The sequence below is a fragment of the Emydura macquarii genome, unplaced genomic scaffold (genome assembly GCF_026122565.2).
Source record: "Emydura macquarii macquarii isolate MOO-44397 ecotype Brisbane River unplaced genomic scaffold, CSIRO-AGI_Emac_v2 contig_1363, whole genome shotgun sequence".
Lineage (NCBI taxonomy): Eukaryota > Metazoa > Chordata > Testudines > Chelidae > Emydura > Emydura macquarii.
The window spans coordinates 20,301,386-20,328,384 of NW_027131500.1; the positions used below are offsets into that span (position 1 = coordinate 20,301,386).

At 39.1% G+C, this 26,999-nt stretch overlaps 1 protein-coding gene across 7 annotated transcripts in view; it reads right to left on the reverse strand.

The window, feature by feature from the left end:
• TRIM2 (tripartite motif containing 2) overlaps positions 1 to 26,999 on the reverse strand; it is a 116,134-nt gene that overhangs the window by 60,166 nt on the left and 28,969 nt on the right. For 2 of the 7 annotated variants that reach the window (XM_067551878.1, XM_067551873.1), the window contains exon 1: positions 13,729 to 14,493. The exons of 4 other annotated variants lie outside the window; for them this stretch is intronic. The gene's annotated coding sequence lies outside the window, so the exon portion shown is untranslated. Of the gene's footprint in view, positions 1 to 13,728; positions 14,494 to 15,481; positions 15,546 to 26,999 lie in introns of those variants that run through there. One more of the 7 variants, XM_067551875.1, reaches the window with a different exon arrangement.

Sequence of the window (26,999 nt, forward strand, 5' to 3'; positions counted from 1 at the left end):
CAGCCATATACAAGCAGGCAAGTATCATTTAGCTACCTGTTATCACTTAGTTACGACCACAAGTTTTACATGTACGGATATCGCCAGCATAAATACAGCTATTTACAATGTACAGTCATGACTACACACCCCTTGAATCACAGCTGATACCACAACATACCATATGACTGAAGGAGGAGATTTCAAGAGAGTGACCGGTGTAACCACTCTCACTATTACCATGTGTCACTAGCTCAAAATGAGAGTGTGTCAAAGTTCAGTTTTCTTGTAATTCCCTAGAAGCTGCCTGCCAGCAATAATTTTACATTCTACAAACAATTCTTCTTCTTTAAAAATATTAAAATGTGGGGACAGTACCAGTGCAAGTGAGACAGAGAATGGCTGTAGCACTTCCCTAGATGCTTTTGTTCTTGCATGTTTAATGTTTGACATGTGGGTTTCTTTTCCCCAGTGGAGAGGAAATAGATTTACAGCTCACTGAACAACCCTGCTGCATTTTACCAGCACCCCAATTACTAGCAGGCTGCTTTGAATAGGTTTTTACAATAAACTGCTCTCCCTAGGGGACTTCCTGCACCCTCTTTCTCTGCTGTGCAGTTCTGAAATTAGTTTTGAATAGAAAAATGTGCTACAGCAGGTGCCACCTTTCCTGTGTGGAGGAGGGGGGAATCCCCACTCTGCTGTTGCAATGCAAGAGTATCTTCTGTTATTTACTATTCTCCTCCTCCACCCACCCTCATCCCAAACCTCCATCTCCAGTTCCTATGCCTGGAGATCCTATGAGGAAAAGATAAAATAAATAAATAAATAAAACTAACTGGCAAATCTAACTGGGTCTAAACTTTTGCATTTATTAAAACATATATGTATCAAAATATTCTGGATTCAGGTTAGTCAATTTTGCTCAACATTTATTGTTACACATGCTTTCAAAAGAGAATGGCAAGTGCTTTGATAAGTGGGTTAAAATGTTGGCTCATTTTACTGTAGCTTTTATAAGTATCTCTATTGAAACTGCCTAGGCACCTAACTCCCATTGCTGTACACTTCTTAAATATCCACTGGGTGCCTATCTGCATCTTTAGGCACCTAAATACCTTTGGAAATCTGTCCCTTTAGGACCTGCTTTTCAAAGGTGCTGAGCATCTGCAAGTTGAAGTAAATAGGAGATGTAAATGATCAGGACCTCTGATGATAATCCTCTCTGTGGGGACTAAAACTTTTAAAGAAGCCATCTTTAGTCTTTCTATAAGCATCCCTCCTTAACCTCCCAACCCTACAAATAAACACACACACACACACACACACACACACACACACACACACTTGTTCCCCATCACTGCACTGCACCAATCAAAGCAGTATTTGTCCTTATAGTTTTTCAGTTCTCCTTTCAGAGTGTGTAACATGCTAAATGTTGCTAATTAATATTAGAGGGTTAGTCAAACATTTCTCATCAACCCAAGGCCACATATTGCTCTGCCCTCCCCCACCCCACTTCAATTCCTATTTACTTTGGATTTGATTTTGTTGGTCAAACATACCGGTCAGCTCACTGAACAAGATGAACTCATCCGTATCTGCTAGTCCCTCCAGGATTGCTTCTTGCAACCATAATTACCTTCCAGCTATAAAAACTGAAACAGCATGTCACAATCTAATTTGCTTTTTAAAAAAGTATAAGAGCATCCCACTAAGTCCAGACCAGATCATTTTACCTCTTAAATACTTTCTAATTAGTGCAGTGATCTCATGACTGGTTGGATCTGCTGTTTTGTTGTGTTATAATTTTTTATTTCACGCTGTCAATGTACTTTCTTAGTACTGTAGACGAAACAAAGATAAAGACACTCAGGGCCCCAAAGTGTTTATAGTCTAAAGGGATTATAGCATTATTTCTGAGAGATGTTGCGATTTGAAACTGGAACACATACATTCCACCTCCTCCTGACATGTCATTTTGCAGGACGGTGAGGTTTTACATTGTCTGAGCAGAAGTCATGCTCTTAGAATGGTATGTCAGGATTTGCAGGTGTGCAGATTTTAAATTTTGTCTGAAGATACGTCAGAAAGCTTCTTCCATGCATCTGAATGCACCCAGAAAAGGATGTTCAAAAACAAACAGGAATTTGACATGAACACACTAAAAAAGAGCAAATACGTTCATAATGCTAAGTGTTCATCTGTAACTACTTAGTGCCTACGTAACTTCATCAACCTTTCTATGTAAAGTCATTAATTTACTACTTGTGATCTCTTGCATTAGGTATCATATTATTTTGTCACATTATTCATATAGAAGAGACTCGAATTTAAAAAACAAAAACAAAAAACCCCCACACATGAGAATTAGTTCGGGAGCTAAACTGCAGTTCTAACAGTATTGGAGAACTCACCTATAAATATGCCAGACTTGGCTAACACATAGTTCTTCTTGCAGTTTAAATAGGATGGAGCCATATTTTAAATTATGCTACCGCCCTGCAAAATCCAAAGCTGAAGCATTTCATGGTTTGAACACTTGCTTCAGGCCCAGCTACACAATGGAGTCTTTTTTTTTTTTTTTTTTTTTTTTGGCTAAAATATAAAGAAAAAAAATCCCCAACCATGCTACCACTGATTCAACAGTTGCAATGGGAGCTGTAGCATAGAAAAGCATCTTTAAGAGCATGTCAATTAGAACTACTTTTGAGCTTTCCCAGAGGGAATATTCTGAGAAACTAAAAATTTCTTAGTGCAGACAGGATCTAAAACAGAACCAATTTTTAAACTATGTTCGGGGACTGCTATATGGTGTTAGTGGGTACTCTAAAATAGTGGGAATTGCAATGTAGATGGGATTGAAGGAAAACAGAGATACAGCATCCTTGCATGTTTCATAACAATAAAAATAAATAGTTTGGCCCATATTTTTAAAAGGCATTTAGAGATTGTGGCTCAGCACTGCAACACTAACTGATAGAGAAGCCTAAATTTCATTTTCAAGAGAGGTGGTGAACAGGACAACAAAAGAATTCTTCGATTGACCTAGCTATGTCTACACTAGTGGTCAGGTTTACCTAACCACAGCCATCAGGGCGGGAACTTTTTCACAGCACGGAGCAACATAGTTAGGGTCAATCCAATTTTTTAAGGTGTTGACCAGACCTTAGGTGTTGCAACGAAGAACACTGCAGTGCCTAAATTTCTTTAAAAAAAAATCTAGGCCTCAAGCCTATTAAAGCAAAATGTCAATGAAGCAATACGAAATGTGAATGGGCCAGAAATGGTCTCTCCAATCTAAAACATTGAAACAAAAGCTAGACTTGAACAAGTAGTTGGTTCAAAATACTAGAAAAATAAAGGAAACTGACTGGGGGCTGGTCTACACTGAAAAGTTATATCGGTATAGTTATGTCTCTCAGGGGTGTGAATTCTTCCATTGACTAGCTACCACCTCTTGGGGAGGTGGATTACTTTCAGTGATGGGAGAAGCCCTTCTGTGGCAGTAGCATCTACTTTGAAGTGCTGCTGCAGCATTGTAAGTGTAGACATAGCCTCGGTTTAACAAAGGATTATCTTAAATGGCAGAAAAATCTCATCACCCAGTTGGAAACTTGTAGAAAAACAAGCCACGATACACTGAAAGGAATGTGATTCACAGCAAGATACACTAAATGGAAGCTAAAAATAGAAAACAAAACAACAGAGACCAGGGGAGCGAATCACACCTCCTGGTGTGCAACCTGAGTAAACACTTTGTGCCAGGAACACAGCAAGGATGGAGGCAGGATCCACCCACCATCTTGTGGACAGGCTGGACTTCAGCACAACCCCTCTGCAGCAGCTAGTTTAGCCTAACGATTAACTAGTGGCTGCTCCCCCTCCATACCTTTATGTGAGCTTCTGCCACCAAATCACCCAGTTCCCTTCTACACTTGAGTCCAGTGCTAGCTGCATCCACCTCGCCTGCCGATTCAGCACAGAGTCTACTTCAAAAGTGCACAGAGATACCCTGTGTACATCTAGGGTGACCAGTTGTCCTGATTTTATAGGGACAGTCCCGATATTTGGGGCTTTTCCTTATATAGGCACCTATTACCCACCCCACCCCCATCCCAATTTTTCACATTTGCTATCTGGTCACTATGTAAATCTCTTCTATATGTGCCCATAGTGGGTTGCTGTGGGGGTCAAGTGGCACAGAAAGGTTTGGCCAGGTCCTTTGTGCTGGATTGATTTCCACTGTAAATGCACTAATTCACCCTGTGAGCATATGCATGCACATGTGTGTGTGTAACCTGGCAACATTAAATTGAGGAATAGGCTTTGTCAGAGTAACCTTGGCAATAAAAATTACTAATGGGTTAAGAGAACTGGACACACAGGACCTGATTCCAAGAGGTAAAAACATCCACAACTCCCACTGAAATCATTGAGAAGTTTGAATACTTAGCAGTTGTCAGGATCCGAGCCTGGATCTTTCACCCCCCCACTCCCATTCACCAGGTCCATTCTATTTGATTTAGCATTATCCATCTTCAGCTTATGAAAAGCAGGAAACATAGGGGTTGAATTTTTTCTAGCTCAACAGGCCTTTCCAGGCATAAGCACGGGCATTTTATTTTGTTCCTTTTTCTTTCCTATTTAAGGAACTGTTTATTATGGGAAAAGGCAGACACTTCACCAGAATGACAGACCAGATCAAGTGTTTCTCATAATTTACAAAGTGTCAGCTTTACCTTCAGAAATGCACAAATTCCTACAGCCCATTTGTACAATTTAAGCCTCACTATGGCCATATTGGTGTGCTGGTTACCTGCCTGTGAACCCAAGACCCTGTGGGGGCACTGAACTCATAGATGACTATAGTTAGATCCTCTCTGGGCCACTCACAAGCAAAAAAGCATAGCTATAGTCAGACACTGACGTAGGCCAGAACTCACATAAGAATTACACATTTTCAAGTGCATCTGACTTGCAGGCAGGCAAACATACGTTACTTATGAATGTTAACTGGAGTGAGAAAAATAAGGGGTTGGCAGGAAGCCCTGCCTGTATATGGCTTATGATACGAATATGATTCCTTACAAATAAACAACCTTCTATTACACAACAGAACCTCCAAGTGAGCTGAATTATGCAGAAAATCAATTTTCCTTGCTAACGACTGGGAGACTCATTGCAAAAGATTCAATTTTGTGAATGAGGGAGGAATTTTTCTTCTAAAAAATTAAAATACACAATGTTACTGCATCACATAATATACTTTAAAAAATTCATTTCACAAACCACTTTGGCTCTAATTATTTCAGATGCTTCATAATAATAGCAAATATACTAGAATATATTTGATAAAAATAATGAAGTCTTAACGGTACAAAACTTCACTTCAGCACTTTGCTATAGAAACTTTGCTGAGAAGTGGAGACATTACAGATTTCCATGTGTGCATTACTGATGGGAATTGAGAATTAGAAGAATACAAATTACTGAGGCTCCACTGTATAAATGCAGTTACTTGGACTCTAAATAGAAAATGAGGTTTGTGTCTAAAACAATTACAAAAAAGCTTATGAATTTATGTGTAGTGTGAGCTAATCCCATAAAGATATTCACCATCACTTCCACTGATGAACCACATGTGGGGATCAGGAGAGGGAGTTGCAGTGTCCACACAGATCCAACAGTTCACAAGTAATACTTCCATTTCTATTAAACAACAACATTACTGTGCCAAGTCTCACACAAATGTACGCTTCACTGAAGTGATTTTTCCTTTCAGCAGATTCACAGCATAGGATAAAGTGTAGTTCTCCAGTCCTGTGTTGTCATTAATAAAGGTAATTTTTGTAGCCATACTTCCTAAAACAGTAAACAGCATATCTACATTCACAGTACACCTGTAGATTAAACAGTTCTCAAAATACTAAGCCTTGGTCTAGAGGCAACATATATCTGGAAGCATCAGCACTTTTGAAAGTTTGATATTCCACAAACCACGTTACATTTTCTAACAATATATACTGTGGCCCAAAGTATTCGAGTCAAACAGTTCAGTACCTACTCCATCCTTGAGGGGGATCATCTACAACAAGGATGAATGCATTACAGACAAACAACTGTAATTTGTAGTTTCTTTTTACTTGAGACTTTGGTGTTTGACAAAATATTTTAAAAATGGATTATTTAACACACACCAGCATCTTTCTTTATGCTTTTCTAAATAGTAATATCAAATGTATTTCATAATAATTCTAAACATTCATCACTAACTTTAGTTTTTTTGGTTATACACAAAGTCTGGGAGAATATTTGCATATGAGTGTTTCCATATTACTCCACAGCTCAGAGTAACTCAGCCCAGAGCCACTGTTCTTTTCTTGTTAAATCAACTACTGTGCAGTTCACGCAATGCAGTGTTGGGCACAACACAGTTTCAAGCTCTTGATTAAAAAAATTAGTTCCACTAATCCTTGACAGACAATGAAACACGACTTTATAAACCTTTGCAAAGATTAAAAAGACTTACTCAACATACTTTTAAGCCTTCATCCTGTACATACTACTTCTTTTGGGTCAACTGACAAGTTCAATCACTGAAGAAAAACAGTGTCCCCAAAGTATACTAGCCAGTAATGACTTTTTTCATTAGTTCTGAGGGCTAAAGAATGGATTCTGATTCCAGATTTCCAGGACGGAAAGAAACAAATCAAGAGGAAAAACTTTTGATAAAAGCAGACAAATAGTTTGGGGGCAAGGGGGGGTGAGCCACCCAAAAATAAAGCAATCATATGGATGTTTAGGCAGAGTAACAACACTTGGACAAATAAATCTATACCGAGAAATCAGACAGTTTGCTCAACATCTATACCATGTGCTGAAAAAAGGGACAGAAAATAATTCCATCCATTCCATTCTTTACACATCTTTTGCCATGAGGATCCACCATAACGTAAGTAATGGAAGGTCAATATCCACTTTCGTGTACAATAACTTGTCTATAACAGTGCCAAGCTACATTAAGAATGCTTTAAAATGGTAGAGAATGAAAAACCAAAAGTAGGCAAAAGTAAGAGAGGACCATGACAAGCATTCTCTCTTAAAGAATGAGCAGAGTAAACTGCATTTTTATATTTCCATTTGAACAAATGACCTCTAATATGCACCTTTCATTCATACGCTCTTTAACCTACCATACATTTTGTCTTTTAGGGCCCAATTTATTCAAACTGATTAGTATGGAAATATTGCAAATCACAGATAGTAGTTATCACATTCTTCTCATTTAATTTATAAATCATTTGTTTTCTTCTAATGACCAGCACATATTCCTAAAGTAAGTTACATAGCAGATCTTGCTACGGATGTTAAACAGTGTATCAGCAGTTTGTAAACTAACCTAGTAGCCTAGCTGACATTTTCAAACCTGGGTTTAATTTTTATATCTGTACTAACTAGATCACCAAGTATAACAGGAAATGCCAGAATCCATAGTGTTAACATTTTTCACATGTCAAAGATTAGTCCCCCTCTTAATTTAGCTATGCTTGATTTAACTTTACTATTGATAACTAGCACTAAGCTGGTCTCTGCTCACCCATCCATCTTTGTATTCATTACGTCAGCTAGTCTATGTTTTCAAAATTACAATTCTTGCTGTTTATTTTGGCATCCATTTCTGAATTGTTGCCCCAGCTGCCTGGCCACCCTACTGGTGAATAGGTAAGCTGCCCAGCTCCCTGGCTGTCTGGATCCCCGATGTATTCTATTATGAAATGGTACATCATGTTATAAATTTGTAATTTAATTTTATATTTATATTACTTAATCTCATTTTTATATTATAACAATTCCAATAGGAAATGACCAGTTACCAAGCCAATTATCAATTACACATGACCACTAATGACAATTACCAATGAGCAAACCAAATACCAATTATCCAACCATTTAGATTAGCATTTACCAATTTCAATAGTAATTACCAGTTGCCAGATAATACTATAAAATTGGTGATTGGTATTCTATTTTATATATTATAATATCAAAGTAATTAAACCCTAATTTTGAAATATAGAATAGAGACATTTAGACAATTGTATTATGTCATGACATAACAGAATAGTTACAATAGAATATAAAAGTCAAAGTATTATAATTTCTAATATAACAAAAAGTCAACTTTGCAAAGAAACAATTTTAACCTTTTTTGGATGAGTTTACAAATTGTATTAAAAAAGGCAATAGTGTTGATGTAACATATTTAGACTTCTGTAAGGCATTTGACTTGGTACTGCACGACATATTAATTAAAATCTGGAATGATACAAAATGAACATGGCTCACATAACTGAATTAAAAATAGTGTAATGGATAGCTCTCAAAATGTAATTGTAAATGGAAAATCATCAATTTATCATGTGTGTTTTTGTTGATCCCACAGGGATCGGTTTCTTGGCCCTACATTTTTATTAATGAACTGCAAGAAAACATAAAATCATAATAGATAAAGTTTGTAGATGACACAAAAATTGGGGGAGTGGTAAATAATGAAGAGGACAGGTCACCAATATAGTGATCTGTACCACTTAGTAAGCTGGGAGCAAGTAAACATTATATATTTTAATTAGCTAAATGTAAATGTATACATCTAGGAGCAAAGGATTTTGGCCATACTTATAGGATGGGGAACTCTATCCTGGGAAACAATGACTCTGAAAAAGATTTGGGTGTTGTGGATGCTCCCAGTGCAATGCCATGGTTAAAAGGGCTAATATAATCCTTGGATGCATGAACAGGGCAATCTCAAGTATGAGTTGACAGGTTGTTTTCTCTCTGTATTTGGCGCTAGTGTAACCACTGTTGGAATACGGTGGCCAGTTTTGGTGCCCACAGTTCAAGAAGGACGTTGATAAATTGGGAGAGGATTCAGAGAGGAGCCATAAGAACAATTAAAGGATTAGAAAATGTGCCTTGTAGTCATAGACTCAAGGAGCTCAATCTATTTAGCTTAAAGAGAAAGATAAGGAATAATTTGATCAGTGTCTATCAGTACCTACTCAAGGAGCAAATATTTGCTCTTCAATCTAGCAGAGAAAGGTATAACGAGATCCAATGGCTGGAAGTTGAAACTAGACAAATTCAGACTGGAAAAGAGGCACAAATTTTTAACAGTGAGGGTAATTAATCATTGAAATGATCTACCAAGTGTTGTGGTTGATTCTCCATCACTTGCAATTTTTGAATTAAGACTGTATGTGTTTCAAAGGCTCTATCTACACTTACCTCCGGGATTCAGCGGCAGTTGATGAGAGTTACCCAAGCTACGCAAAAAACTTGCGTAACTCCCATCGACGTCTCTGCTCCTCTTCTGCATGCCGTCTTCACTGCACTGTGCCAACAGGAACCGCGTTCCCGTCGACGCAGCACTATGCCACTTGCAACAGTGGTCTTAGTACGTCAATTTCTGGATCGACTGAATGGGTCTTCACTGACCGCTCAATCGATCCAGAGAAATCGATCTGCTGGCGGCGACTTTGCCGCTGTCAGTGTAGCCGTAGCCTAAGAAAGAAGCTCTAATTCAAAAGGAATTATTTTAGGGAAGTGCTACGGCCTGTATTATACAGGAGTCAGCCTAGATGATCACAATGCTCCTTTCTGGCCTTGGAATCTATTAAAATAATTCAACAAAGCTGAGACAAATTGAAACAATTTTTCCTAAAGGGAATTGCAGAATTTCATTCTATGAAAATGTTTTATTTTTTTGTTCCAATTAAGGATGAAACGCTTTGAAATTTCAGAATTTCCTGTGAAACTGGATTCTCAGGTACTGGCCAGTGTTAAGTATATATAACTAAAACCTCACATATTAAATATTACAGGATAAAAACATAAGCATGTAGAAGATTTTAAATAGGATGCCATCAAGTCTAGTATCTTAAAAATTTGTATTTAGTTGCCCCATTTTCCCTTCATCGTGTCATTCTTCTTAAATTAAATTAAATTCCTTGACTTTTCTTCCCTTCAGCAAACATTGATTTTGTTCCAGTGATTTTATATATCAAACCATCATGTCTTCATGTTGCTTGTTTCCTTGTTTATGCACAAGCATAATTAATAATGCAGTAGGAATATGCACATCACTTTGAGATCAAGTAAAGAAAAGCACTATACACGAATTTGATATTATTTTGACTTGATATTGAATTTGATTTTATCTGGAAATAGTACATCTAATTTCTGCTGAAGGGCCAGCAAAGCATAAGAACCTGGAATTTAGGATCCACATCTAGATCCATCAATATTATGGAGTGCTGCATGTTTCCTAAAACAAATATTTAAACCAGAAAAACTAATCCCAACCACAATATAATAATTTTAAAGGTAAATTAAGTTCTGGGGCCCTTATTACTCTATGTCCCTTTTCACTGCTTTGAGAAATCTGTATAATTTTGCTGCTGTATATACATAAGCAAGTAGTGCTAATCAGCTTCATTAATTTCCCAAGGTTAGGCATATTTCATTTTGAAGAGCTGATATACTTGGTGAATGATTATATACAGGCCTTTTAAATCAGGCTCAAGGACAAATCCTAATTTACCATACCAACCCTTTGTTTTTGTACAAATAGTCCATGTGTCAAGACATAATAGAGCATGTTTACACAAAACAGAGTATATTTAAAGTGTGCATTTGTCCCTGTAGCTGGACAAACTTCAGCTTTCATGTGAGAACACACGACACTGTTCTCAAGGTTAGGACATCCAGGATTTATGCAGTTGATTTTATTAATTGATTTGCCACAAAGGAATCCATATCAGAAGTTTATTTACATAAGCAGATGACTCCTTAATTTGTTATGACTTTATATAAAAAAAAAAAAAAAAAATATCAGACTAGGACAGACCCAGTATGTTTTTGTGATCATTTTAAGCACTGATCATCCAGGACCAATCCAATCTTCTTCAAGCTAAAAATGAGATCACTGGATCAGGAGTATTCCCCACCCCCGGCATCTGGGAAACCCACAGACAACTTGGCAAGGTTCACCCAGGTAGGGCCAAAGCCTACAACACATTTTTCCTACCAGGAAAAAGCTGCTTGGTAGGCAACTAGACAACCAAGGGTTACAAGGCTGGAGAATCAATTATTATTAAACTCATCATTAAAATGCTGTGGATAAAAAGGAGCAAAGAGGAAGGGAAGTATGCTGGTGGCAAGGAAAGTTCTGCATTCAAAGAGGAGAGTAGGTTGCGGTTTCTTTAACCTGGAAAGGAGAGAACTTCGATTTGGACAAGAGTAAGTCTTTAGAAAGGGAAGAAGAGCATTATGGTTGTGTCTTCGAGGGGCAACTCTTACTGTTGGAGCCTTCACAATTTTAGTACTAAAAAAAGTGAAACCATTGCTCCAGTCTTCTCAAGTTATTGTTCCCCTTCACTGTTGTCTATAAAACTATGCAACCAGACTGCAAACCACAACTATATAGTGTATTAACTGAGAAAGTGAAAAATACACACGCCAAAAATTGACAGCTAGTGCAGTTTAGTGCAGAAAAATCAGTAAATTTTTGGCATTTAAGAATTTGATTTTCAAAGTTATGCACATGCCGCTGTGCATAGCAAAACTCACACCGCAAGGCAGCATGCAAATGGCTAGTACACCTGAAAGTCAGGGCCTAACTGAAAACTGTTTAGCTTCCAGTTAACTATCTGAATTTCACTGAATTAATGCAATATGGTTGGCTCATAGAAAATAATTTCCATTTAAAAAGTTGATATTCAGAACAAAATTATGTATTATTTATCCACCATTGATTCTCATCAGTAAATGAGTACAGGGCACATGTACATACCATCAAACATCACTGTTTAAAAACTCTATTTAAAAAACAGAGCTGGGAGGACCATCCAGAACATAGGCCAAAACCAGACAGAATGCAGTGGGTTTTGTTATGAACTCCAGATTTGCTGAAGTTTACAAAAAGGTTTGCTGGGGTTCAGTGAACACTTCAGTGTATCTTAGGGTTTTGGACTAGGCCTAAGCCAGACAGTTTTCCTTTTTTTCCCCCTCCCCAATTACCCAGCCAAATGCACCCTGAAAACAGGACCTGCATTTCTTTTTTTCTTTAGCTGTCCTCTATCTGGACATGGATTTCTACCCCACCTTCTTCCAGTATATTCAGCAGCAGCTGGCTGGCCTCTTCTCAACCCCAACAATTAAAAAAAAAAAAAAAAAAAAAAAAAATTTTTTTTGGCTTCTTTGTATTTGCCTCTGATTTTTTTAAGCCTTTAGCTTAATGCTTTCAAGTTCGTCTCACAAACATGAGGGTTAGAAGCTTTAATTTAAACAAAAAACAAAAAACCCAAAACACTTACATTGAGATTCCCATACCTGACTCCAGGAACTGGGACTTGACCCGTGATAAAATTATGAGAAATGGCAATACTGCCTTCTCAGCTCTTCAAGGGATTACTCAGAATGTAGGCCCACTGCCCTCAAATCCCACATTCCAGTATCTTCACTTGGAAAGGAAGGGAACTCTCCTCCTTTTTTTTTGAAGCAGGGTCTGGAAAGGCTCCAATAGTGCCCACTACATTTCCCCCTGTAGTACCATAGGGTATCTCCCAGCCCCAGACCCTTACTGAATAAGTATTTATTTAGCTGCTATATTATATCTTCACTTCAATCTTCTGATTTGCTCACAAAGTTCAGTATGCATGCACATGTTTTTTGCCTGCTGCACCTGTTGAAAATTTGACATAATGCTATGGCTTTCCTTGTTTTCCAGTCTGATGTTGGAGCATATTTCCAGGATAAGGGGTTGACCCGGGAGGAGGGGCGGGGGGATTTTTTGATTTTTGTTTGGTATTGGGAAGCATCAGATTGGAGGGTATACTATCTAAATTGATAAGGCCCAGAACTGTCACATGACCTTGGTCTTTCTTATATCTATCTGCAAATTGTCTGAAGCTCCTTGTGCATGATGTTCAAGATAAATAATTAATAATAAAAATCAACCCTGATCCATCAATACCAGCAGCCAAGCAGCAGTTAATAATCTTACAATGAGAAACTAGCCTAAGTCTGTACAAAGAAGAAAACAATTGTGTAAGGCAATGGATTTTAGTTTCAAGCTTCAAACAATGCGGGGGAGGGGGGGAGGAAGGGAACTATTTTAAAAATTCCTACCTATACCTTGATATTGTCCTTTCAATTCTGCAGAGTCATTTTCTTGCTTTGAATAAATGGCTTTGTGTTCATTTCACATGCAAGCTCCAGGGCTTTGCTTCAGTTTTTTTCTTTTAACAGTAAGCAGCAAGAAACATTTGTTTTCCTTGTCACATCCTGTCCTGTTTATGGATCACAACACAATCGCTCTTTGAAAAGATCACTCTTCACGCACTTGACACACATAGTTGGTCAAAAACATTTGCTGTTGTCTTTTTGCCAAGTCCCAAACAATTTCTGCACAAATGCACCAAAGGTTCTGCCAGGAAGGATAACACTACCAAAATTTCTAAAATCATTTTGACATTCCCATGAACAAAAAGAGGTGTCAAACTGCCAATACTTAACAGTCTACAATGCCCCTCAAAAGGAGAAATAATGCAAGCGGATTTCTTCTCTCACTCACACAATAGAATCCCTGACTCAATTCATACAGCAAGAGGATTCTCACCACTTCCAGAAAATACCTGAGAGCAAATTAACACAAGGATAGTAGCAAACAATCGTGAAAGAACTTACAGTATTTAGAAAAATAATAGGAAAGAGCTGTTGCTGCTTTTTTTAAATGGCTGTCAGCTGAGTAGCAAGCCACAAGAAGTGCTTTTAGTTTTCCTCTTCCTCCTCACTTCATTTACTCCTGTAGCTCTGCAGTCTGAAGAGATTTTAAATTTAAAACTTCATCCCCTTGTATTTCTAAATGGTATGTCTGATTCTCCTTGAGGACACACCAATGATGTAATACAAATAAACAAAGGAAAAACAATCTAGCTGGAGCCTGAATCCTCTTAACTCAGGGTTTTCTGTCAAAGCCGTTCTTATGTCAGTCGCTTTCACTTCCAGAGCTTTAAGTCATCTGTTTTTCATAAGCTGAAAATTGCTGCTAAAACTGGATGGAATATACTGCCTGCCTGGCTTGTATTCTCCAAGCACTGGCCCTACAACTAACCCAAGGTACAAAGGCTTTGAAAATCAGCAGCCAGCTTCATGCCCTGTTGCAAAATGGTCTCATGAGCTGCAGATGACTAAATGTTCCTATAGGCATCCTCCCAAAACAAGCCAATAGCATCATGAATGAATTTATAAACCATTGGCTCATTTTCGCCCCAGCAGCAGTAAATAAATCTCCGAGCCCCATCAACATAAACACAAACAGCCCTTCCAGAGAAAAAAATTCTAGTCTGCTGACTCAGGCTGATTGGCTATTTGGAAAAAGAGCTCATTATTTACAAATAGGGACACAAACGCTGATCTATTTACATCCTTTAAATGCTTGAGGGCCAGCCTGGAAGTCTTTCTTGGTCAGGCAAATGTTCTCTGAAGTCAATGGAAGTTTGCCTTAGTTGGGACCTCAGGATTTAGCCCAGCAGCTAGTAATTATTAGGCTGGGTATCTCTTACCAAAAAGGCAACACAAGTAAAATTTTGAAAAGCACTTAAATCCTGTTCAAAGTCAATGGGATTGAGAAGCCTGAGTCACTTATGCATTTTTCAGAAATGTATTCCATACCTTCAATCCCTCAAAGGTTCAGTTAATATAAATGTCCAAAAGTTTGAGTGCTTATCTACATTTGCTGATACTTTAGGGCTTACACATAATCTGCAAAAAAAAAAAAATTAATGTATTTCTGCTACATTATGATGGACACAGATGACTTGAAAGTGGCATAGTTGCTTTTAATTTTGGTGGGGTTTTTCGCTTACTTCTTTTTAAATTTAAAAATATCAGGAATATAAGATCTGATCTAGTCTTCCTGGAAGACCAGCAAAGGGTCTTAGAGAATGAGTATTAGGAGTTTTCATACCTTAATTGAAGGGTTAAATCTTTAACAGAAACATCCTTGTTCCAACCCATCAATTAGATGTTGCAGTTAAAAAATATAACACTTTACACAGTCTGACTAAAAACCCTCCCCCTCTCATTTGCTCAACTTTCCATCTTTTGTGATGTTATGATTTCACTAGCCATCTGGACACCATGGTGTTTTCAAGTACAGATGAAACATGGACTTCTAGTATTAAAAAAAAAATCAAATTAAACACAAACAAACAAACAAAATTAATCTTTAAACAGCAGGGAAAACCAGCAGACAAAAAGAGCAGACACCCAGTCTCTTCCCCCCTTTTTTCCTTTAAAATAAAAAATCCTCATTTAAATGTATTTAAAAACAACACCACCCCCAAAAAAACAAAACAAGGACTCCTTCAAAGGCATTGCAATTAAAAACAAACACCACAACCGTATCCTGATATTCTGACACCAAGAAATCACCAACCATGTGTAAAAAGGGTGGAAGAAGCTCTGGCTCAATTTTAGCTCTTCCTCTTTTAGTTCAGTTCCCACCCCAACCAATATTTAAGCTGTAAATGAGAACACACTTTAAATGCCACTGTCATAAACTGAACTTCAAGGGCTTTTCTGGAGGGGTAGAGTTGAAAAGTGGTTAGTGTTTTACATAAATAAAAGTAAATGGAGACTCTTGGCAGCTGTGAGTCATTTCATCCCCAACTAGCGAATGAATGGGATAAAGTGACTTCATTTAAGTTTTCTCAGCACTGATATTTTTGGTTCAGTCAAAAGGCCTGATACCGGTGTAGTGATTTGTAGGTCCAGGGCCAGAAAGGATTTCATTTCATTTCATTTCATTTCATATGTAGACGTGCTCTTTTCAGCATGGCTTACTAGGCAATGCAGATCATCTTCCTGCTGTCACAGGACAGGGCAAGTTCAGTGATGGTTAATTTAAATGATTTCCCTTTCTAGGGTCCCACAAACTTTCATTGACGTTTGCCGTGTTATTATAGCTGCATTAGGCCCAGGATAGTAGAGAGAGAAAGTGGGAGAAGTAATATTGTCCAATAAGATATGTAAGAGATATTACCTTACCCACCTTGTTTCTCAAAACTTCACTGAGACATTAAAGTGAATGCAATCAACCCTTCTGAGTCTGGGGCTATAGTGTCAGCTGAGCTTTTTTTTTTTTCCTTGCAAGGAAGATTGGGAAAGTATAGCTGGTGGTTTAGGCTTTCTTGAAGATTGAGAGATACCAGTTATGTGTGTTCTCTTAAAGGAAGACTCCGGTGTGTTTACATTAAAGGTTGTCTAGATAAAGAACTATGATGAAAGATTGCCTCATTAAAATTCAAAACCAAAAAATTTTGGTTTAGAAATACCTTTTGAATTCCAAGTGTCTGTGAATAGCTCTTACTTTATTGCTTGGAGGCCACCATTTTTATGGGAGAAAATAGTACTTCTCTCATCTCCTTCTCTTCTCCCCAGAACTCTGTTATCTCACACACTGACTAACCAGCATGCATCATTGCATAGGTCTGTTCTAACCTACCAGGTTATGTCAACGTAAGCTGCCTTGCTTTGACCTTAGGGTGCCAGTTGTCCAGTTTTCAACTGGAAAGTTCAACTGAAAGAGGACCTGTCCAGTGTCTAGTCCTATGGCGGGCCAGATTGGAAGTAAATATACTTCAAGTGGGCCGTACCCTCATCTTACCTGCCGCCGAGAAATCTCACGACGTCCTACCCTTCAGCGGCAGCTGCCAGGGGCCAGACCAAAAAGGTTGGCGGGCCGTATCCGGCTGCCAAGGGCCGGACCAAAAAGGATCGCGGGCCGCATCCAGCTCACAGGCCGGATGTTTGACACCCCTGGTCTAGTCAGTACTGTTAACCAACACCAAAAGTCTGGTTACTGCAGTAACCAGCCTCCACTGCCGGGAGGGTGGGAAAAGCAGCTGCTCCTGGAAGAGCTCAGCTGATGGACTGGAGAGAAGCTTAGGATCTGGCTCTGGCAGAAAGGATGTAGGTACAGACTTCTCAGCCCCCTGGGCCCCAGCTTTGTCCAGCCCCTCACTCCAGGGACTGCCCCCTGTTACCTCTGCCGCCCCACCATGCCCAGATTGCCCCTTGCTCTGGGGACCATTCCTCCTCCCCACCATATGCTGATTGTCTCCAGCCCTCTCCCCCCCACACACCCTGTCATGCCCAGGGGACCGACCCTTCTCTCCGACTGTGCCCTGATTGGGCAGGCAGGCAGACTTCATGTCAGCTCCTCCCAGCCCTGTTCTGCAGGTGACAGCTAAGTCCTGGGGAAGGGAGGAGGGAGTGATGGGGGCACCTTTATTGTCCAGCTTTGAAAAATTGGAAAGTTGGCAGTTGACCTAGCTATGGAACAATCTTTGCTTAAATTTGGCTCCCGCCAACGTAAGTGCCTCTTTACACCAATTTAGTAACACCACCTGCCTGAGCAGCATAAAATCACAGTTGATGTTATTAGGCCAACGCAGTGTCAGTGTAGACACTCCATTGCCTGCATCAACTGTTACTGGCCTCCAGGAGCCATCCTACAATGCCCAACATTGACAATACAATTGATACAAGCACTCCTGGTGCAGATGCCAAGGAGTTAAGGGTACACACAAGCGATTTAATAACTGTGGTGGCTGTATGCTGATGTAAGTTAGGTTGACATAATTTTGTAGTGTAGTCACAACCATAGTTTCTCTTTCCCTCCAGGCTTAAGCAGCCATTGGTGAATCTCTCGCCTGTAGACTGATCTTGGATCCTATCTACTCTCCACCTACACCTCTCCCCTGGACACTGCTATGCTATAGGCTGACTGCCTGGTTTTTCACACCTTCTCTCCTCCACCCAAGAGTCTACATCTTCCTTGGACGCTCACTGCCCACCTCACTTTCTACTGCTATCAAGTATCCATTTTCCTTCCTCTCCAACATGCCTTGTCTTTCTCTTTTCTGGATGTGGAGGGGTATTGGTTTTCTGGAGGAATTAGATAGGAAATGTTTACTAATGCACTGGTGGGAGAGAATTAGTTGTGGAAAGTTACATACAGGGAGAGTGGAAGCATAGATAAAAGACCAGCCGAGTAAGATGAATCTGAAAGAAACCATTTTTTTCCTGCCAAAATAATGGCATTTTGTATACATTAAGCTTTATCATTTAAAATGCTAATTACAATATTAATTTTTTAAAAATCATAATTCCATTTTTATGCAAACAGATTATCCTGATTTTCTTTAAACTGAGATTTCCTTTGTTATTGAACTAAATCTGACTACACTAAAGGGGTTGCAGAGGATGCTGTTCAGATCCTTATTATTTATTATTATTATTATTAATTTGTATTACAGTAGCACCTAGGAGCTCTAATCATGGACCAGGACCCCATTTTGCTAGGTGCTGTACAAACACAGACCAAAACAAAAGATGCCCTGAAGAATGAGAGACTGTAGTTTTATGTGGGGTTTCTTTTAATTAATGGTGCAGAACAGAAAGTTGCATTACAGCACATAGAAAGTGCAACCCAGCAGTCAATGACTTATTGATGACAGAGCATGATGGGACAGTAGATGATAGACTAAGAAATATATGTGGGGCCAGATTCTGCTCTTTCTTCCAGTGCAATTATGCTGAAGCCCGTTGGATTCCAAAAGGAGTAAACTAAAGCAGAATTTTGCCCTTTCTGTTTTGTTTGCACTTCCAACAGAGAGATTGTTCTGAGGTAATTGATGGTTGAAAGGTTTGGGTACAGCTTGCCATTTAATTTGGATCAGTGACAATGCCAGAATGATTGTAGTTTGGTTCTATAGATTAATGAGGAAGGCTGATGCCTCAGTTGTGGGTTTGGCTTTAATTTTAATGATGAAGATTGCTTGGTGGGATCTAAAATACGTTCACACAGATTTCAAGCTGGTCATAATAAAATGCATATTAGTTTTATGATTAAGACAAGCTGGCAAACTTTATACAGAAGGAAAATAATAAATCTGATAAACTGAAACTGATTTGCCTTTGCCCGAGCTCCATATGGAATCTTAAATCAACTTATTTATTTATTCATTCACTTTTACCATTGACTGAATGTAGTCTTCTAGATTTTGGCTCTGATAGTTAACCCATTTTGAAGGAATAACTAGTTATGATGTCATGGCAATTTATTAGAAATATTTGCAGATTTTTCTGTTGGGTAACTTAGTGAACTTTTCTTATTGCTGATATGTGTATGTCTTGTCTCCTGAGGAGAGCAGGAACCAGGGTCTATGACATTCATTTTTTCAGGATTATGTATTCACTTTAAGTGGAAAAAATAATAGATACAAAAAAACCTTGGGAGGAAGAACCTTGAGGCCATAGTCTGCCAGATACAAGTTAAAGAACCCCTAAGGCTGCTGTGATTTGTAACAGGGTCATGGCTGACCCCAGAATAGGGGAAGCATAAAGGTGGCACTGTGACAAATGTGAGAATTTTGGCAATATTTTATGATTTCTGTGCCCACCTCAGTTTCCCTCATGGCTTTGTACTGATATGCACTGAGTATAAAGGGAAAGGATGAGGTGTTTGCCTCATGAAGTCACCTGGTTGGAGACCAGAGTCATTAACTAATTGAACAAAGAGAGAGAACACGTGAATGGAGAATCCAGAAGAGACAATGCAAACCCCAGTGGTTGGGACAGTCACACCTCATGACCAACAGTCAAAAGATTTCCCCCCACCTTACCTCTATGCAGGGAAGGAAAGCAAAGGCCCCAGCAGAGCTGGAAAAGAAAGGTGGAAGGTTGTCAGGTGTCTGGGTTAAGAGGAAGGATTCTCTTGGAAGACAAAAGGGGAGCAGAGCATGGCAGAGTTCTGGCTCTACCAACACAAACATATGCCCTAAGCCTGCCTCTCTCATGACTTTTGGATTCTGAATGCCAGGTGACTAATAAATTCTTACATTCTTTGAAAAGACTGTCTGGTGTCGCTGCAGATACATACTCAGAGAACTGCGTCCTGAATGGGCAGGCACAAGTCTCCCACAGGAGTTTGGCTTGCCTGGACTCACCGAAGAGACAGAAATTGCTGGCATCCAAAGGCTGTGTTTCAGAGTTGTGGAGGCTGCAGGTCTGCCCTGTGGAACTGTGTGGATCCGTGGGGTCCGGCTCAGTAAGGGGTACTTCCAGGATACAGGCCAAGTCATAGACCAGACAGACACTGTGAATCCATGAAAGGCATTAACCCACCTTTTCCTCACCAGCCCCCACAACCACAATTGAGCTGAGTGTGGCTGGAGCAGCTTATCTGTCTCAGGGAGATGTACACACCGCCCTTTTCCTTTTTAAAACCTGACAGAATGATGGGGCCTCTTTTCTTTCTGTCTTACTTCATACTTCATTGCCAAAAGAGCGGGGGGTTAATGGAAGGATATTAATTTCCTTTCACTTGCTTGGCCTTCTTACAGTTTGCAAAATAAAATGATTTTTTTCTTGGCGCAGAAGTGCTCACTAGAATTGGCCAAATACTGTGAGACATTATTCGCTAACACAGGTTCAAGTAAAACCTGTGAATTCACTTCAACAATATCCCTGACGCTTTTTAATTTTCCACAGATGTTCACATTTTTATTTGAAAGAGTGTTTGCAGAAACTGAAACAAATATTCATGTCATTGTGTTTATGAGAAGTGACATATTCCAAACCCCCTCTTGTTTATAAAGGGAATCCATCCAAGGAACAGAATATTTGCCATGTGATCAGAGTGACTGATCACACAAAAGAATTAAATATGTGAATGAATAGTCACAGCAAACAGTTTGCAAACAATTCGGAGGCTGACATCTCTTCACAAAATATATGTTGAATAATTTTCAATAATGGACAATCAGGGGGTTCTTCCATCACTGTAATAAAGACTTCTATTGATCTAGTGGTGTCTACACAATGGCTTAGGTCAGTGTAATTATATTACAGAGTATGAAATTTTTCACAGCCCTGAGCGATGTAGTTAAGCCAATCTAACTTTGTAGTCTAGTCCAGCCCTACGGTTGAGTTTCCAAACCAAAAGTGAAAGAATTGATAATATCTTGGAGTTACATGTTGCAGATATGATATGTCTTGATATGATATGATAATATGATATGATAATATCTTGGAGTTACATGTTGCAGTCCTGTTTCAGTCTGCAAGCTGTCAGTACTCCTGTTGACTTTAACTGAATTATTTTCTGAATAAGGCCTGCAGAATTTCAGCCCACAAGATTACTGAAACATTCTTTATGTTAGACTATCACATAGAGAACCTAGGAAATCAGGTTAGATCTATGTGTTTTCAGGTTAAGGGAGATCCAGCACAGAAGGGAGCCCCAGAACTATTTGATTTCATGGAGCAAATGGTAGCATGAGTCTTAAAACTTAATGGGCATTATACAGCCTGTGTTCATCAAATACCCACACAGGGAAATAACAGCGGTAAGGAGAAAACCTGAAGACAGGCTTGATAATTCTTTCAGACATTAGGAATCAGGACAGAACACAGAGAGCTGCCTGCTCAATTAAGGACATTTTCTTCTAGGAGATTAAATTGCTGCTTTCCCTTGACCTCTGATCTGGCTCCCAGGCAAAGAGGAAGGAGATATTAAAATTTTAAAGCTCCCTTCTGGATGAAGGAGCAGAGCAGCCATAACATTTCCTGCCTAGTTTAGAATCATCCGTGCTGGGGAAAACTTTACTTTCGGGGGCTAGTATTGGGATATTTGTTTGCTATATTAATTCTGAAAGGAGAACCTAAGTGAGCTGTCTGGAAGTTACAGTAAAGAAAGCACTTTAACTTTATACCTTTTCTGTTGGCTTGAACATAAAAGAAACTAGCTTCTTGTATTGCGTGTTTAACATTGTATGAACCATCCATGATTTACATTAATGGAACCCAGTCCTGCAACATGCTGATTTCAGGAGGAACTGAGAGCACTAGAAGACCGATTCTGGTCCCATCATAACCTCTGTAAACTGCCGTGGTCTCATAGAGGGGGAAAATTCCTCATGCACAGGAGAAGTGTACAGTCAATAGAAGTAGTGTTATGCTACTGCTGCTGCCTGCTCCTCCCTCCCTTCCCTTGGAGGGGCATGCCAGAGCACAGCGAGGTAGGAAGGACATGTTAAAGGTAGGAGGGAGAGAAGTCGTAGCACTCAGTACTCTGGAGATTTTCACAGCAACACTGTTCTAACTTATGCCAGAGGCCATATGAGCCAAGAATTCAGGCAGCGCAAAGATGGCATAAAGCTGCTTTTGCTCTTCTTCCCCCTTGGCTGCATAGCCTGCTGCATCTCTCAGGAGAAGAGCTGTGTGAATAACAGATTTTTCAGTGTGTGGCTGAACTGAAAAAGAAAAAAAAATAAAATAAATTTGTTTCGGGCCAACCCAAAACAAAAGATTTTCAAATCTTTTAGTGAGCTGGAAAAGTTCGTTTTTTGGTTTTGGTTTTTGTTTTTAAAGAGCTTTGGGTTGGGCAGAATGTCATTTCATTTGATGTTTTTTATCATTTTAAAAATAAAATTGAAGCAAAATTCAAAATGCCATGTCACTGAATAATTTAAATTTTTCTGATTTTTTTCCCACTAAATAATTCAGCAAATCTGACATAAATTTGAAAAATGTTTTAATTGATCCGAATCTGCTTTTTTCAGTCAAAAAAAAAATTGTTTTGTCCAGAACAATTTTGCCCAGCAAAAAGTTTCAGATCGGGCCCACAGTGAATACCAATTTGAGATTCTCGTATATCTTTGTTTTTGTGGCTAGTAAAATTGACTGGAAATTAAAGGAGGGCCATTTGCTTTTGTTGAATCAGTGCCAGCTGAGCACTATCCACATGCTGCTTTAGAAAAAAAAAACAAAAAACCAAAACCATACATTCAGGATGCCTTTAAGTTTCTTATAATGGCAAAAATACATCCTGTCTGACTGGCAACAGCATCCATTCCAGTGCAGTTTAGTAATTCCTATGTTCCTATGTCTGCTGTGTTGTTTCCACTTAGGAACCAGGAAAAAGAATCCAGAAAAAAAAAAGGTAATTTTAGACAAACCTATCCAAGGGCTCTCAAAACTTTATAGAGACTTGCATGAAAGCTCAGGTTAGTTCCAAGTTGATTTGCCTCTCCTTGGTTCTAATGTGCAGCACTATGAACTAGTGCTGGGTGGACAACGGCTATCTTTCCAGTCACTGCACTACTAGTACTTAACTCCTTATTTGCTAATGTGCCTTCTGATAGTGTTGTTGGATTATAAAAGGGCCTGTGCAAATTCTATTCCTGATGTCTTGTGCAATATATCTGCACATTTCATTTGCTCAGCAATGGGTAGTTGTATATTCGGACTAAGCCTGCATCCCTTCCCCCACCTATATGTTCCAGTGTGAAAGCAGGATTCAGCTCATTGACAAAAACACTAATGAGAGAAACAGTATGGCCTGCAAAAATGAGCAGATGGGTGAGAAGTGGGAACTCTGTCACTGACTTGCTAGGTGGTCACTTCACCGATCTCTCTCAGTTTCCCCATCTGCAAAATGGGAAAATCAGCTCTGACAGTGGGGTATGAAGATTCATTAGTTAATGCTTGTACAATGCAGATGTAAAGTACAATGTCAGCAAAAACTATTATTTTAGGAGTAGCCTCCTCCTTCCACCACAGGCAAAAAACTGGAAGATGTTCCCATGAGTGCAAGCCTCGTCTTCTCTATCCCAGACCCTCCATATTAAAAATCTCTTTGTGTCACGTTTCTCTAGTTACTTTGCTGCTTCATGCAAAGAAAGCAGAGAGCTAAGTGCTGAAGTTTCACCGATTACATTTGGAGAAATCCTAGTCTGTCATATTTGGGGGGCACAATTGCTTTTGAGCACTCAAAGTTTTTTGGGTGGTTCATTAAATCAACTTTCTAGTTATCCTCAGACATATTGATGAGATCCTTGGATACCTGGGCAGGTCAGGTATTTCAATCCCAACCCAGCTCAGATTTTAAATTTAACAGGAAAAGGATAAAAAAGTATCATTTAAAAATATGAACCATCAACACTTGCACTACATGGGTTAAGGGGCTGCTCCTGCTGTGATGAGCACCCTCAAATCCCTGCTTTCACCCGGCATTAAGAGAGCTCAACTTGCTACAGATCCAATGAATCAAATTAAAATTGCCTCCTGTTCTTCACAAGGATATAATTTTCCAAGAGCACCGCAAATGGCTTCTAAGCCTGAGAGCTGCTCTGACATTCATTTTGTCAAGAGCTGGCAGGGGAAAATGTATTAGATCAGACTCAACTTTACAGACCATGTATTCAGGCATTGGTAAATATATTTAGAAGACAGTACAAAAAGTCAGGGTTACTGTTAACCCCAAATTAATGCTCTCCATTAATTGTTGAGTTATTGCACAATACAGAAAAAACTGCTTCCTTGCAAATGTACTTAAAGGCTAACGACCCAAGCACCAGAAAATGATAAAGCATAACATAGGTAGGGTTTGGCACAATTTAGAGCCAGAAGAAAGGTCTCGTGGCAAAGACACAGCCCTTAGAAGGAGAGCTTGATTCTATTCCCACCTCGCCTGCAGACTTCTACTATGTATGTAAAACTTCTCTACAACTCATTTCCCCCTTTTGTAGGATACGTTGATAATACTTACTGGCTTTACAGGGTATTTTAAGGCTCATTTAATTAATATTTATTATACACTTTGTTTTCACAGCATGCCTGTCATTTAAGGCTCTTAAAGTGTTATATTATACCAGTGGGTCTCAACCAGGGGTACATGTACCCATGGGGGTATGCAGAGGTCTTTCAAGGGATACATCAACTCATCTAGATATTTGCCTAGTTTTACAACAGGCTGCATTAAAAAGCACTAACAAAGTCAATACAAACTAAAATTTCATACAGACAGTGACTTGTTTATACTGCTGTAAATACTATACACTGAAATGTAAGTACAATATTCACATTTCAATTGATTTATTTTACAACTATATGGTAAAAATGAGAAAGCAAGCGATTTCAGTAACAGTGTGCTGTGACACTTTTGTATTTTGGATTTTGTAAGCGAGGTGAAATTTGGGGGTACGCAAGACAAATCGGACTCCTGAAAGGAGTACAATAGTCTGGAAAGGTTGAGGGTCACTGTATTATAGTACACCTGGTCAGCTCTTTTCATGGGGGATGTTGGCAATTCCCTGGATTTAGCAACCTCTTTGAATATATCTGGACAATTATCTCCCTCTAAGGGAAAAAAGAAATCAATTTTAATCTGCTGCCTGTTGAGATTGAAGTAAATTAAACAACTGCAATTAGCTTCTACTGAGTAAGCCATGTTGTGCTGCACCCAGGATACGCACAGTATTTCTTTCAATAGTCAGACACAATGCAATCAGCTGATTGGTTATTCCTAATATAGACAATGGGGTCCAGGCACTTTGACTTATACACAACAACAACAAAATAATTCAATTTGCATATTGGCATGAGGCCTGCTATTCAAGCTGCAATATTTAAGCACTGCTTAGATGGAATCACAAGAAACCTATGCCATACCATAGTTGGCCTGGCATAGAAAACACCTTATTTCTGCATTTAGTATTGGTTTGCCTACTATAGTGGCTTATTCCATATACCTGAGTTAATATTTTCTTTAGCATTTCAACAATAAAGACTGGTTTCTTGAACATCAGCTCACATTCAGCTAAATGAATACTGAAGGAGATGGTAGCCCACAAATAGACATTTTTATTTTAAACAAGGGTTTATATTTAATTTAATTAAATTAATAGTAATTTAGCCACTCTTTTACATAGCTTTTGACGCTTGGTTGACTCTCCACCACCCAAGGCTCCTTGCGTTGAGTGATCTTAAATGCGATACGAAAGAGGATGAAGAGCCTGAGCTAAAGGCATCAAACTGATTCTCAGGTACTGTCAAGCTAACATGGTACAGAATCCAAATAGAATGGCAAAGGTGGCTATATGCAAATGGTACAATCCCTAGGGAATCCCCCACATTAAGTGACTTTTCAGCTGACTAGTTAGGAAAGCTTTACTTCAGGCCATCTTAGGCCTGAGAACTGGGCCCCTTGCCTTCCTTGAGAACGTCCTTGTATTTGTTGGTTTGTGCTCAAACTTAATGATAATTTAAATGAAACTTGGAGTGAAAGTATTTCTGACCTCTGGCTTTAAAAAAGGTCAGTTCTAGGTATGGTAAACATATTGATTTACAATAAAAATCTTTCTTGTCTGTACACCTTTTACCCAAAACCTGAACTGAAGTTTTTTCTGTAGATCTCTGCACTTCCAATTTCAAGGTAGTGACTGAAAGTGAAAGAGCTAGAAGGCAACAGAAATGGCTATCCTGGCAGTATTATTATTTATTAAGTGCTGTCATTGTGCCATATTTCCAGCCAGATGAGAAAAAGGAAGCACTAAAAATATTGCAGGAATCTGCTCTCCCAAGGTTTCCAGCCCAGTGCATATCTGAGTGGTTTGTGTAATTTGGATAACTAGCCAAACATGTGGGTGTTTCTCTTAACCAAACCCAACCTTCTGAGGTTCACTCATCACTTCATACTGCTGATGGGATTTTGCAAAAAATGAGACACTGTAGTCTAATGAACTAAGTACCAGACTTAGAGCCAGTTTAAGCTGTAATACTTGCTTTGCAATGACTCGCTGTGTAGCCTTGAGAAGTCACTTAACCCCTTTGGGTATAACTACACAACATTTTGGAGTGAGTGGGAGTAAGCTTCCCAGCTTGGTTTGACAGACTCAGTCTAGTGGTGCTTTACCTAGTGTTCCAAAAACAGCTGTATAGAAAGCACTTTGAAGTTACAACTCAGGCTGGAGCGTGGTTCAGAACCCGAGCTCCAGCCCAAGCCACAACTTCAACGCTTTGTCTATGCAGCAATGTTTAGAACTCCAGCACAAGCCCTGCTGGCCCAAGCCTGTCCACCTGAGCTGTGAGGGTTGCTTCTGATCACC